This window comes from Silene latifolia, unplaced genomic scaffold (assembly GCF_048544455.1).
Source record: "Silene latifolia isolate original U9 population unplaced genomic scaffold, ASM4854445v1 scaffold_57, whole genome shotgun sequence".
NCBI classification, from domain to species: Eukaryota; Viridiplantae; Streptophyta; class Magnoliopsida; order Caryophyllales; family Caryophyllaceae; genus Silene; species Silene latifolia.
The window spans coordinates 2,195,942-2,210,142 of NW_027413480.1; the positions used below are offsets into that span (position 1 = coordinate 2,195,942).

The 14,201-nt window shown below is 38.1% G+C and overlaps 1 protein-coding gene across 15 annotated transcripts in view; it reads right to left on the reverse strand.

The window, feature by feature from the left end:
* Positions 1 to 14,201, reverse strand: part of LOC141639764 (uncharacterized) — a 30,759-nt gene that overhangs the window by 13,960 nt on the left and 2,598 nt on the right. For 3 of the 15 annotated variants that reach the window (XR_012542650.1, XR_012542652.1, XR_012542648.1), the window contains exons 2-4: positions 13,846 to 13,951; positions 13,446 to 13,583; positions 13,278 to 13,349 (exon numbers count right to left, since the gene is read on the reverse strand). The gene's annotated coding sequence lies outside the window, so the exon portion shown is untranslated. Of the gene's footprint in view, positions 1 to 8,295; positions 8,703 to 9,117; positions 9,414 to 13,277; positions 13,350 to 13,445; positions 13,584 to 13,845; positions 13,952 to 14,201 lie in introns of those variants that run through there. The other 12 variants (XR_012542649.1, XR_012542651.1, XR_012542658.1 and 9 more) reach the window with 9 other exon arrangements.

Sequence of the window (14,201 nt, forward strand, 5' to 3'; positions counted from 1 at the left end):
ATCAGATCCCATCATTTTTGAATAAACACATGAATCAGAATTGTTAACCACATAGTCATTACTCATTAAAGTGTTGTTAAATTTCTCAAACCACTGTTTAGGTCCTTGTTTCAGTCCATAAAGAGACTTGTTCAGTTTACACACTTTACTCTCTTGACCCTCAATCACAAAACCTTCAGGTTGAGACATATAGATCTCTTCCCTTAGTTCATCATTCAAAAAGGCAGTTTTAACATCCATCTGATGTATAACAAGGTTATGAATAGCAGCTAAGGCGACAAGAGTCCTAATAGTCGAAATTTTGGTCACAGGAGAGTAAGTATCAAAATAATCAATACCCTTCTTTTGTGTAAAGCCTCTAACTACAAGTCTAGCTTTGAACCTCTCAATTGTACCGTCAGGTCTCATTTTCTTTTTAAAGATCCATTTACTTGTAATGGGTTTACTACCTTTAGGTAAATCAGTCAACTCCCAAGTCTGATTTGACACAATAGAGTCAAGTTCACTTTTAATAGCATCTTTCCAAAAATTAGCATCAATGGATTTCATTGCCTCACTATACGTTTTTGGGTCATCTTCTATTAAAAAGGCTGAAACAAATTCATCACTAGCACAAACAGTGTATCCATGTTCAGACAGCAAAGTTGAAACAAAATCAGCTCCAAAGTTCTTTGGACATCTAGGTCTCTTAGTTCTTCTAGGTTCAACAACATGATCAATAGAAGTGCTACTACTAGCATGTGAAGAGATATCAATAGATGTAATAGGTAAACTAGGAGGTGAATCAACATTCTTCTGTAATGGAAAAACATGCTCAAAAAACACAGCATCTCTAGCTTCAGATTTTGAACGATCACTTAAAAGACATGAATCTATAAGCAGAACTATTTTGAGCATAACCTATAAAAACACAATCATAGGTCTTTGGTCCAACGGTAGGTCTCCTAAAGTCTGGTAAACCCACTTTAGCCAAACACCTCCATACCTTAAGGTAACTCAGGTTAGGAGGATAGCCCTTCCAAATCTCGTATGGTGTCTTGTCAAGTTTCTTATGAGGTACACGGTTAAGAATGTGACAAGCCGATAGAATTGCTTCCCCCCACATATCGTCAGATAGGCCAGAACTTAAAAGCATAGCATTCTTCATCTCTTTTAAGGTTCATTTTTTCGTTCAGCTACACCGTTAGACTGAGGTAAGTAAGGTGGACTAGTCTCATGTATTAAACCGTTAGCAGCACAAAAGTCGGCTAGATAACTAGATTTATACTCACCACCTCTATCAGACCTTACCCTTTTAATTTTTCTGTCGAGTTGATTTTCGACTTCATTTTTAAAGTTTATAAACGATTGTTCTGCTTCATCTTTAGTCTTAAGCAGATAAACACGGGTGTACCTTGAAATGATCGTCTATAAAGGTGACATAATAATTCTTTCCACCTCTACTTGCCACATTTTTGAAGTCAGCTAGGTCGGTGTGAATTAACTCAAGAAGACTCGTATTCCTAGTTGTGACAGGTTTACTAGGTTTCTTTGTAAATTTAGCTTCAACACAGCTAGCACATTTAGAGAATTCTTGACTCGTCAAACTTGGAATTAAACTCATAGTTCTAAGTTTTTTAATATAGTCAACACACATGACCTAATCTACCATGCCAAACATCAATAGACTCAACAATATAAGCAGAAGTAGATGCAATATTATTAAAAACTGAATCAGTGTTCAATACAAAAAGACCCCCAGAAAGATAACCCTTGCCCACAAATTCCCCATTACGCGACATTACAACCTTGTCAGCCTCAAAAACAAGTTTCAAACCAGCTTTGTTCAATAAGGCACCAGACACGAGGTTTCGACGCAATGAGGGTACAAATAAAACATTGGTGAGAGCAAGTGTTTTCCCCGAGGTGAGTTTGAGAAAGATCTTGCCTTTGCCAGTGATCATTGCAGATGAAGAATTGCCCATGTAGACGCATTCCCCATCAGCTACCTCCTCGAACTCAGCAAATAATCCTTTATCAAAGCCGAGAGATGCTGGAAGCGCCGATATCAAAGACCCATTCAAGAACATTACCCACCGATTAGCTTCCACAACCACAAAGAAGCAATGGCATCATCGTCACAAAGAACATTGGCTTCAACAGTTTTCTTTTCGATTACCTTTGGTAGGCTTTGTGACCAGGTTTCCCACAGACATAGCAAACAATGGGACCCTTTGGTTTTCTGAATCTTAGCAACAAGTTTGGTATGCTTCCCTTGACCATTCTTCTTAGTGGACCCTGGCTCTTACCGGACCAACCTTGGCCTTACTCTTACCCTTGAACTTCTCAAAGATTGGACGGACCACCGGACTCAACCAGATTAACTTTTTAATAGCAAAGAACGAAGCATTCACAGAAAGACTAACAGGTTGGTCTTTAAGGCGATTTGCCTCTTCTGTCCTCATGTGTCCTACTAGTTCTTGGAGAGACTGGTCTTTTTTTCTTATGCTTAAGGTGGTTCCTATAGTCAGACCAGGAGGGAGGAAATTTCTCTAGCAATACATTAGCCACAAAAGTATCATCTGGTTTCATACCCTCATTCACGACATCAGCACAAAGGTTCTCGTAGACATGAACTTGTTCCATGATGGGTTTCCCGTCAGCCATTTGAAATTGCAGCCACTTACCCACAACATATTTATTTTTCCCCGCATCATCAGCCCCATACTTGGCCTCTAAGGACTCCCATATCAGTTTGAAAGATTTATGAACCATAAATAGGTCAAAACGGGTGTCAGTCATGTTGTTTAGAAGCTGGCATCTAACAAGTTTATTGTCCTTATCAAATTTCTTAATATCCTCTTCGTTTGACTTAACAGCAGATTTAGCAGGAGGGGGGGTGTTCTCTACGGTCTCAGTAACAGCAGCGTCTTTAACAGGAGCAGGCGGGTCACTAAACAGCACATAATCAATTTCCAGTTGTTCGAAAAACATCAGCAGTTTCTGTGACCAACGCTTATAGTTATGACCGTCTAGTTTTTCAAGTTTAGTCAAATCAGGAAGAGTTTTTGCTAAAACATACGACATTGTTACAGCAATTAACAACAACAGATATATAGTTTTCAAATTGTTGGAGTAAACGATGCAGTAACAATGAAAAGCTAGAAAAAACAGAAGAGATATAACCCGATTCGTAGTGTCGTGGTAAGGGAGCCACTGCCTTGAAAACTATATTCCGGTACGACCGTGGTGGCGATCAGCTAGTGCCGGTAGTTCCCCAAGGATAACACTACAATCTCCACTCGGCCGCCCACTCGAATCGTGAGACTTGGAACGAAAATAATTATCATTACCCAGAATTATAAGAAGAGAATAGGAGAAAGAAGAGATGAGAGTGATTGTTTTTGTGTGTGTTTACTGTGACGATAGGGCTCCTATTTATAGCAAAATAAGAGCAGTTAGAGGAGCCTAAACAGCTTCCTAAAACCGAGCAGTCAAGGACTGAAAGTGGGGAGAAAGAATCGCACCCACTAACAGTCACAAAGACTGATTAAAAAACGCACATGCCAAATGAACTTAGACAGTTCAGAAACACACAAAACCAAAAACAAAGGACAAAAGGGGGCCTTTGGCCCGCACCGCAGGTGCTCTACCCGAACCCGAGCCCGAGCCCGAGCCCGAGCCGGGCCGGTGCGCGCGCGTGTGTGTGTTTGGACCCAAACCCGCAGGCCCAATAATCATCACAAAAGCCTCCTTGGTCCAATCTCTTAACCATACAAAGGAGGAAGGATATATAAACAAGGGAAACTTGTTGTTTCCCACCGATGTGGGACAACAAAACAAGAATTTGCCTTCTTCTTCTTAGGCATTATATCCAACAACCATCAGTCGAATCAACTAAGAAAATTACCTTAATAGAGGTCACCATAGCCGGTTCAACGATCGCTACTCGACAAACTCCATTATAGAATAACGAACATAATAAGATTGCTGAAATTGTTGTCGTTCTTTCAAATTCCACTACAGGGGCGGACCTAGGATTTTGGCATAAGGGGGGCACAAATTTTTTTCTAAATAAATCGTCTTCCATTTTATAAGGCACATTATGCAACTTTTAATTCATTTTATATACAGATTTAAAAAGTTTTAAAAAATTAATGAGCTAAATGTTAAGCGGGAAATATAGCAGATCACCCCATAAATTATGGGGCTATACATCAAATTTTACAGATCTAAATTATAACATTGAAAAATGTCGCATTTAAGATATAAAGTACATTATAATACTATATTAGACAATGGTTACTAGTGGCTCAATGGTTGGGACATTAACATAATTCCTTGAAGGTTGGAGTTTCAAATCTTGTTAGAAACAAGTTTTTGGATTAAAACACTATAACAAGTAGACTATGGGCATGTGGCCTAGGGCCGGAAAAATAAACAACAGAGGTAAACTATATGGGCTTGTGGTCTAAGGCCTAAAAAATACACAACAATACTTGTGAAAAAATGCCCCTTGTAAGAGGCGAACGCAGGACCTCTAACAACTAATTCAGACCTACTACCAACTGTGCTACATCATCTACATGCATAATGTCTTCACAGAAAGATATTGTAAAAAGATAAAGATTACATTTTCCATTTAAATATGGGATTCTTATATAAGGCGACGACGCCACGTTATACAAAAATTGTGTAACATTTTTTTTTCTATAATCATTTTATTTAAGTTTTTGTGACCCTCATTTTTATCGAAATTACTTTTTTACATACGGATATCTATAAATATTATTAAAATGGTAAACCTTAAAAGCCACGTGGACAATGCCACCTCGCATTACTAAATGTCACCTTGCATTACCAAAATTCCACGTCACCAATCCTCCATGCATGTAGTATGACGTGTTTAATTAAAAGGGTAATTCATGTTCGTATAATGATCCATTTAAAACGATACACAAATTAAAAAATATTTACATAAAAAAAATTAGCATAACAAACATTAAATTTTGGCCTTTGTAATTTCTAGATAAATTAAAAAAACAATAAAAAATCAAAATTCATACTAAATTTTAAATTTCTACATTTATTCTTAGAATATTTTAAGTAACAAATAAATATCACATTATTCTAATTTTACGCCGTTTATGAAATAATAAAGAATTTGTAAATATTAAGGTAAATACTAACATACTTAACATTAATCATTGACATTTTAATTTTTAAAACTACATTTGGTTAAATGGAAAATAAAAATTTGCATCACTCTAATTTCAAATTATTTATATGTGCAACTCCTTCTTAAATATTATTGCAATAAACTTGCTCAATTTCATTAGATTGAATACATATGTAAATTTATAAATATGATTTATAAATAAAAGGGAAGACAAAATATCTACCATTTTTTAGTTCGTAAGATAACTCCCTAAACAATTCTCATGCAATGTGGATTTTGTAAAAAAAAAAAAGGAAAAAAAAAATTAAAGTAAACCTTTATATTTCATTTCCCATTACTCTATATTTATGTCTATATTAAATTTGCTAATAATAAAAATGAATGCTCAAAAGTTATATAACATTTAGTCATTTATACATATTTATGTATATATTAAATTTGGTAATAATAAAAAAAAACAAAAGTCATAAAACGCATCCTCATTTAACTATAAATGTTTGATGGAAGACAACATTTGTGAGCCAAAATTAAAGCGAATATTTTTTTACCCCCATCACCAAAAGAATTATATATATATGTATTAATATATTTTTTATCATTGTATCAACATCAAGGTAAGTGTACTAAGGTTTTAAACTAATAATTTATTTATTTATTTTTAAGTTCGATTTGTTATGAAGTAATCTTCACATTTTTAACCTTCATAGGGGCTATCAAGATTTGTGGAGTTGTGCTATTCATAGGTAAATATACTTACATCTTTATGATTCAATATCCTATTTCTTACATTATTTAAGTGAAAACTTAAATTAATAACGGTAAAGTTAATATTACATAAATCAAATTCCACCATTTTGTTTCTTATTAATCACTCAGTGGATTTTTTTTAGGGATAGTTCATTGGATAAAAAAGACTATTTGAAGAAGAGAAATACTAGAATTGCTTACACAAATATTCCCTCCATTCCACTCAATACTATGTTATAAACTAACTACAAAATTGACTACATGAATGTGAATGACTAATTGTTTTTAGGTTTATAAATAAAATTTAGTATTTCAGAAACTTTCAAATGTATGTTTTATTTGGTTATGTGTTTCTTTTTTATTCATCATTTTTCCTTTGAAAATAGGCTCTCATAGAATGAAATTGGAGTTGCAAGGATCTCAATCTTATTAACAAGTTGGACAAAAAAATTCTTTTGACATAGATAATGACTAAATGTAAATTATTATCTACAAGTAATATTTATGCGTACATGTCATATTATCTAATGCATATGTCTTATAACACATAAGAGATTGTAATGAGATTTGTAGTAGGCTATTATTTAACTCATTTTATCATTTATGAAAAATATAAAATTTAGAATTTTTGAAATTGGTATAACTATGCTACTATATGATTTATGACAATTAAAATATTGAGAAGATAAAAAACCTTATAATTCTATATGTTTTAAGCTCCTTACATTGTGAGATTTATTATTCTCAAAAAAAAGAAGGAAAAAAAAAAGAATAATTCAACATTATGCATTAATTTGCCCTTTCGTCTTTACTCACTAACTTTATTTGCCGAAAGATAAAGCGACGTTCAAACTTTTACATAGAAAATTTAGTACAAAATCTATACAATCTAATAAAAAAGCAACCTTAAGTATTTAATTTTTTTTACATGGTGTCATGAATTACTGGACTCATTGAAAGGTAACTTTTTTTTAAAACCACATGTTTTTAGTATAATAATCAAAATAACAACTAAAATACAATATATAGTTTTGAAAATAAATCAAAATTGTCAAAGAAATAAGGCATTAACCAACTAACTTTTATGTATTTCAAGACTATTTTTTAAATGGATCAACTAATTGCCCAGACAAATATAAATAATACGATAAAAGTAACAAAACTAAAACAGATAAACCCGTGAATCTCACGGGTCACAAACCTTGTTTCTCTTTCACATATATTTTGTCATTTACTTTCCATTTAATACCCTTTTCTTCAAACCTAATCAAATTAACTTTTTTTTTTTGGGTGATGAGTTAGAGGATGAGAAAAATGACAAGGTTAAAATCGTAGAAACCGTTTGTGAAATACTCCATAGTAAATACTTGTTGAATTTGAGAGTTATGATTCATCATTGGAGAATTAAGGAGTTGATTATGATAGATGAACCATCTCAACCAAAACCTTAAGGTGATGGTTGAAGCCCAACTATTATAATTATTCCTATTACGCTCCCTCACTCAAATGCCCGTTGGGCTTGAAGAGTGGTTAGTTGTGCACGCAAGCTCCCCCGCACCGTGTCTTTGGGTTTCCACTTCGAGTTTTTGAGGAGTTTTGAGGTTGTCAGGATTTGAACCCATGACCTTCGGTCACACTGGCTCTAATACCATGATAGATGAACCATCTCAACCAAAACCTTAAGGTGATGGTTGAGACCCAACTATTATAATTATTCCTATTAGATTAGGGTTTAGAGAGAGAAAAGAGGATTTGTTATTGAGTGAATTAAAGTAAGGGTGTTTTGGTCTTGTTATAGTTTGTTAATTTAAAGAGTCGAGATTTAAGTAAAATGATTTGCGGGACTGAAATACGGTGGTAGATGAGATATATAGGGTGTAATGTAGGTGGTAAGTTGTAATAATCAAAATACAAGGTGGTAGTTTGTAAAATATGGTAAATACTAGGGTAGTAAGTAACAATTTTCAATAAATTATAGTGTATCACATTTTTATATTTTGGACAAGTTTTGAAAATACTTTTCGGACTGCTATGTCCCATGGCTTAATCACAAATATTACTATACAACCAGTTGTATAATAAGCATTGTACAACCCTATATATTAATCCGAGCTAATGTGTAATTTTTTTGAGTTTTGGGAGAGTTTATTTTTTTATGTTTAAGTGTGTGAGTTCAAAAACTTTACAGCATAGCTCAGATTCTTTTAAACAAAACTCGAAAACTTTAGTACACAGCTCAGATTCTACATCATACAACTATATACAACAGGTTGTATAATCTACTCATTGTGGCTTAATGTGGTAAAAACGAATTTACTTTTTGCTAACAAAGGAGCAACATACTATAATAACCTTGCTTCTTGGACTCAGAGCGCTCGCTCCCTTTGTTGGATGGAAGGGTCAGGAAGGAAACAATGTCAATTTTTCGGTCTTAACAAATTTATGTTGGAAGGGAAATAGATGAAAGTGAAAAATAAATCACATCATTTCATTGGCAGGTCGATAAATAAAAGGGTGGAAAAAACAGAATTGTTGTTACATGGAGACTGTTACAAGGAAGATTAGGGTTCATTTAATGGATCATTACAGGAATGACAATGTTAGCAGAACTAATACCTAAACGAACAATTTTTCGATTTTACTCACATCGTCAGTGGTCCATCTCGATCTCTTTGATCTCTATTTCAGATGTGGTATCACAACCTTGCTTATCAAGCTTCAATATCATATCATATCATATTTGTCTTAATCTTATCCCCATTTCCATATGCGGCTATGAGTACTGCCTCCGCTCGACCTTGGATATACAAACAATCTACGTCAGCATGTTTTTCTTAATCGGCTTTGGAGAAGCTATAACTGCCTCCATTAAAGTTAATTAACCGCATTTGTTATCTTTTAATAGGAGGGTGTGTTTGGACAAAGAGGCTTATTGACTAAAATGGAGGGGATACTTGGCAAACAACATATACCAACACTGACAATCTAAGTCGGTTGGTTTGAACAGAGTTAGTAAATATATATTCTTGTATATATTTAGTTAGTTATTATATTAGTCAAAGATTGTAAATATTAGTTACCTAGTTTTAGGTAGATTATTATCTTGTTTCCTTATTAGTAGGATCTCATTCATTGTAATTGTGCTATATATACGTGAATAGAATTCATCCCTTCTCAGGGACTTTGATTATTTACATGGTATCAGAGCAATAGAGCGATTTAAGGAATCATAAAATGGCAATCTTTTATTCTTACTAATATGACAGGAAGAGCAAAACGAATTATGATGAGTCTTATTACAAGTAATAAAGCTATTTGAACGTAAAAGACTTAAAATGGAAGAGCTTGGATGGCCGAGGCGTGAATGCCAAACGTCAGGGCCAGCGGTTATTAGAGCTCGAGGCGAATTGGTGGTGGAGCGTGGCTGAGAGGAAGGTGAAGTGGGAGACACGGGGTATAATTCGCCGTCACTGTCACTCCGCAAGATCACTGTCCCAGTCGGTATATCCTTCACAGAAAAGCCAAAAGGATCAAATTCAACACTCACATTATTTTCCTTGGTAAATTGGCGTACGGAAATTAAATTTTTAATTATGTTCGGGGTGTGAAGGACATGGTTTAAATGTAAGGTACGGGAATTGGTATTTAAATAGGATGTGCCCAACCCTAAAACCGGAATGCTATGACCATTACCAACGTAAATGGAACGAATTCTACTAACATTTAGAGGATTAGTAATCATACCTGGATCAGCGGTAAGGTGAGAGGATGCACCCGTATCCATGTACCACGGGTCGAATTGGTGCTGCACGGACAAGGCCTGGAAGGCTTGGGCTAGGTCAGTGGGTTGAGGGGGTTCGGATTCAAGGACATATGCTTGTCCCTGGGGTCGATGGGGAGGCTGATTACGACCATAGGTAGGCCGTGGTGGAGGGTAGGGCCATGGTTGAGTCCAACCAGGGTAGGTGGGGTAGGGACAAGGGGGAGGAGTCCAGGTAGGAGGCCAGGGAGGTGGGGTACCCCACGGATTAGGGTCCGACCAGGAGTCGGTTGATTAATAAAGGATGCGACGGTGTCATACCGATGCTACCTACAACACGTGGCTTGAAATAGACGCGCATGTGCTGCAATGGATTTACGGTACCCTTAGTGACGAGTTGCTCCCTCGTGTTCTTGAAGACGACTCCACCGCTCGTGACGCTTGGCTCCGAGTCGAAGGCATCTTCAACAACAACAAGGGCGCTCGAGCTGCCGCTCTCGAAGAGGAATTCAATACCTCCTCGATATTGGGTTGATGCTCTCCACACTCAATTTCAATTCGCCCACTTCCGCTCTCTATCTTAAACAACTCACTTATGATCACCTCCGTGTTTTCGGGTGCGCTTGTTACCCAAATATCTCAGCCACTCGCCCTCACAAACTTGCCCCCCGTTCCATCAAGTGTGTTTTTTTGGGGTATCCTCCTAACCAACGCGGCTATCGCTGTCTCGATCCCACATCCAACCGGGTCATAATTTCGCGTCACATCACCTTCGATGAGACTGTTTTCCCTTTCGCCTCGCCTTCCACAGTCCCTGCCTCCCCTCTTCCCGACACCACCTCTCCACCCTTACACCACCTATTCCCTGACCTACCACCTCCATCCCCCACCACCACACCTGAACCGTCTAACCCTCCCACCCCGACACCTCATTCACCTCCCTCTCCCGAAACAGGTCCCTCCTCCCCTGTAACCCCCGTACCAAATTCCCCTGCCTCAACAGTCCCCCCTTCCCCTGCCTCCCCTGCTTCCGCCACTCCACCACCACCACCACCCCCTCCTCCACCCCCTCGTCAGCCACCACCCTTACCTACTCACCAAATGTCTACCCGCGCCATGAACGACATTTTTAAACCAAAAGCCTTCGCCACCACCACTAGTATTTCCCCCCTTCCTAAATCCCCTCACCTTGCCCTTAATGACCCGAACTGGAAACGTGCTATGAATGACGAATTTACAGCATTAAAGGACAATCATACTTGGGATTTAGTACCCCGTCCCCGTGATGCATCCATTATTCGTTGTATGTGGTTATTCCGTCACAAATTTAATGCAAATGGCTCCCTAGAACGATACAAAGCCCGTCTTGTCGTTAACGGTAAGACACAACAAGTTGGGATAGATTGTGACGAAACCTTTAGCCCCGTTGTCAAACCGACCACAATCCGAACTGTTCTAAGTCTAGCTATTTCGCGGTCGTGGCCAATTCATCAACTTGATGTAAAGAATGCATTCTTGCATGGAAATTTGGAGGAAACGGTGTTCATGCACCAACCACCCGGGTTTGTTGACTCGGCTCACCCACACCACGTATGCAAGCTCCGAAAATCGTTATATGGGCTAAAACAGGCCCCTCGCGCGTGGTATCAACGCTTCGCTACATTTATCACTTCGCAAGGATTTAAGAGCAGCGTTTGTGATTCCTCTTTATTTATTTATCATACCCCTAAGGCCACGGCTTACTTGCTACTCTATGTAGACGACATCGTTCTAACGGCCTCCTCATCATCCCTATTGCGTGCTATAATTAATTCCTTATCACAAGAATTTGCCATGAAGGATTTGGGTGTTTTACATCATTTTTTGGGCATTACGGTCAGCCGCACTACTTCGGGTATGTTCTTAAGTCAGAAACAATACGCTACTGATATAGTGTCTCGTGGTAAAATGAGCTCCTGCAAACCATGTTCCACTCCGGTCGAGCCTGGTTCGAAGCTCAGTGCTGCTGCGGGTCCTGTTGTTGACGACCCCGGACTTTATCGAAGTTTGGCCGGTGCTTTACAATATTTAACAATTACACGGCCCGACATTACTTACGCATTACAGCAAGTCTGTTTATTCATGCATGACCCCCGTGTTTCCCATATGCAGTTCCTAAAGCGCATTATTCGTTACATTCAGGGAACGCTTGATCACGGTCTTACACTCTGCCCCTCTCGGTCTTTCACACTAACGGCTTATTCCGACGCCGATTGGGCTGGCTGCCCCGACTCGCGTAGGTCCACCTCTGGCTATTGTGTGTTCCTCGGCAACAATTTGGCTTCATGGTCTTCCAAGAGGCAAGCTACTGTCTCTACTTCAAGCGCCGAGGCTGAGTATCGGGGCGTTAGAAATGCTGTCGCGGAGACTAGTTGGTTACGGAATTTGCTCCTCGAATTACATGTTACTATTAACCGCTCTACACTTGTGTTCTGTGATAATATTTCTGCGGTGTACCTTAGCGGGAATCCGGTCCAACATCAAAGAACTAAACATGTCGAACTTGACATCCACTTCGTACGCGAAAAGGTTCAACTTGGTGAAGTTCGAGTGCTCCATGTGCCTTCCGAGTATCAATATGCCGATATATTTACGAAAGGCCTTCCGCGACATTTGTTTACTCGTTTTCGAACCAGTTTGAGTGTTCGTTCCCCTACCGCTCCAACTGCGGGGGCGTGTTAGTAAATATATATTCTTGTATATATTTAGTTAGTTATTATATTAGTCAAAGATTGTAAATATTAGTTACCTAGTTTTAGGTAGATTATTATCTTGTTTCCTTATTAGTAGGATCTCATTCATTGTAATTGTGCTATATATACGTGAATAGAATTCATCCCTTCTCAGGGACTTTGATTATTTACAAGAGTCATTAACGCCACATTATGTCTGGTTCGGGAAAGTGTAAGTGAATGAAATGAAAAAGGGAATAAAGGGGAAAGGAAAGGGATTACCCCTAATGCACACAGTTGTTTGGTAGAAAATTACAAGGACAATCACCCTCAAAACCAACATCCACCACTTGCAACCACCACGATTTACAACCTCACAGTTTCGGTGCTGGCTCCCACCACCGTCCACATGCCGGCACCTTACACCCACCAACCCCAACCAGTAAGCCTGTGATAGGCGGTCCATGTAACGGTCGAATGCAGTGGCTCCGGCGCAGCCGGTGGTAGTGATGCAGATGTGAGAGGCGGTGATTGTTCTTGGTGGTAGGTATTAACGGTGGATATAGGGATTGAAGTGGTTGTCTACTGGTGATGGTAGGTCGTAGGGTAAGGAATGACAAACCCTTGGTGTGGTGTTGTGAGCGGGAGTCAATTTGGAGAAGTATGGGGTAATCCCATTCCTTTTCCCTTTCATAAAGACCTCCAATCAAACACCCCCGAATATGCATAGCTTCAACTAGTAAACCAGGAGTGACCTAGCTCGAAAATGAGAACCAGAGGTGCAATTTCAAAGGGTAATGACATGATTACCTGACCATTAGTAATCGAGAATTAACTAATAATCTCTTGACATATAAGAAACAGTTTACAAACAAATATGATTAAACGATAGCATTTGTACCATGGTCCTTTTTCCTTTTCAGCATAGTGCTCAAACTGGGAATAGTTGTTTTGCAAGCTCCCTGCTATAGTCCTACCAAAGTAGATATTCAGCACAACATTTCGTAAACAATAACAAAATGACCAGACGTTACTCAATAATAGTTACTATTGATATAAAACAGCTTACCTTACTGGTTCGGCCTCAAGTAAGTTGAAGCTCTTTTTTCCACACACTCGACGGCCCTGGAACAACAGAAAATCTAGATGCAACCAATATGCCAATCCATAAACCATACGCAAATCCTCCACTCCGCCAACCCTAAATCTTACCATACAGACATAATAGGACCAGAATCAGTGCCACACTATGATGAAATCGCTTAATTTAATGATGGTACGAAGAGAAAAATACTTCAGCACAGTCAAGGCATGACGGTAAAAGAAGCAGAAGCTACAACTTAGCTGACAACTTCCAAATTGGAAAGAACAACAATTTACTCTTATTTAATAAAAAAATGTCACAGAAAAGAACAGTGAGTAGATGAGAATAATCTCAAGATCTAAAGCTATAGCAAGTGATCTAGTACCTGTAGAAGCATCAAAACTCTGCACCAACTGCACTATAGACCTCGCATCTAACCGTATACGAAGTCTAGTCCCAACTGCAACTTGCAAAATTGGGGAATCAAAAACCTGAGAAATTGGATAACTTGAAAAACAATGATGTAATTTTACTGAGTACAATAAAGTATTTACAAGGCCAACCAGAGTAATTAAATGGCAAATCACGCTTCTGGAGCCCAAGAACATGCAAGGTACAATTACAGTGTCCCACATTGCTGTAGGAGGTAAAGACAAGCAAATTCATTTCGCAACTCCAACAACTCATAATTCTTATTTGTCCATGGTAATTGTTACACATACTAAACGGCTGCCTGTTTCT